Consider the following 1,122-nt stretch of genomic DNA (forward strand, 5'->3'; position numbering starts at 1 on the left):
ATTTTTCTGTGATTTCAGGTAATTTCTGGCTGAAATTGAGGGACTTGAGCAAAACTCTGAAAAAGGCTAACAAAAGGACTGCTGATGCTGTTGGAATCTGACCTCCCTGCACTCGAAATAGATTTTCTAGAGCTATAGAACTCCAAATGGCGCGCTCTCAACGGCGTTGGAAATTAGACATCCAGAGCTTTCCAGAAATATATAATAATCCATACTTTATTCGGGAATTGAGGACGTAACTTGGCGTTGAACGCCAAGTACATGCTGCTGTCTGGAGTTAAACGCCAGAAACACGTCATGATCCGGAGTTGAACGCCCAAAACACGTTATAACTTGGCGTTAAACTCCAAGAAAAGCCTCAGCTCGTGGATAGATCAAGCTCAGCCCAAACATGCACCAAGTGGGCCCCGAAAGTGGATTTATGCATCAATTACTTACTCATGTAAACCCTAGTAGCTAGTTTAGTATAAATAAGACTTTTTACTAGTGTATTAGTCGTCTTTTGACCACGTTTCATCTTTAGTCTCAGTTTTGTTTTATTCTTCATCTTAGGAGGCTATTGAGCACGTTTCAGGGGGCTGGTCATTCGGCCATGCCTAAACCTTTCACTTATGTATTTTCAACAGTGGAGTTTCTGCACACCATAGATTAAGGGTGTGGAGCTTTGCTGTACCTCAAGTTTCAATACAATTACTATTACTTTTTATTCAATTATCTTTTATTCTTATTCCAAGATATACATTGCACAACACCTTGATGAATGTGATGATCCGTGACACTCATCATCATTCTCACCTATGAACGTGCGTGACTGACAACCACTTCCGTTCTACTTTAGGTCGGGCGCATATCTCTTAGATTCCCCAACAGAATCTTCGTGGTATAAGCTAGATAGATGGCGGAATTCATGAGGATCTGGAAAGTCTAACCTTGCCTGTGGTATTCCGAGTAGGATTCCAGTATTGAATGACTGTGACGAGCTTCAAACTTCTGAAGGCTGGGCGTGATGACAAACGCAAAAGAATCAAGGGATTCTACTCTAACCTGATTGAGAACCGACAGATGATTAGCCGTGCTGTGACAGAGCATTTGGACCATTTTCACTGAGAGGATGGGATATAG

General features: G+C 41.8%; 1 protein-coding gene across 1 annotated transcript in view; it reads right to left on the reverse strand.

Moving 5' to 3' along the window:
* Nucleotides 1–1,122, reverse strand: part of LOC107485174 (uncharacterized) — an 11,033-nt gene that overhangs the window by 8,247 nt on the left and 1,664 nt on the right. The gene's annotated exons all lie outside the window — the stretch shown is intronic.

Source organism: Arachis duranensis, chromosome 4 (assembly GCF_000817695.3).
Source record: "Arachis duranensis cultivar V14167 chromosome 4, aradu.V14167.gnm2.J7QH, whole genome shotgun sequence".
In the NCBI taxonomy this organism is placed as follows: Eukaryota; Viridiplantae; Streptophyta; class Magnoliopsida; order Fabales; family Fabaceae; genus Arachis; species Arachis duranensis.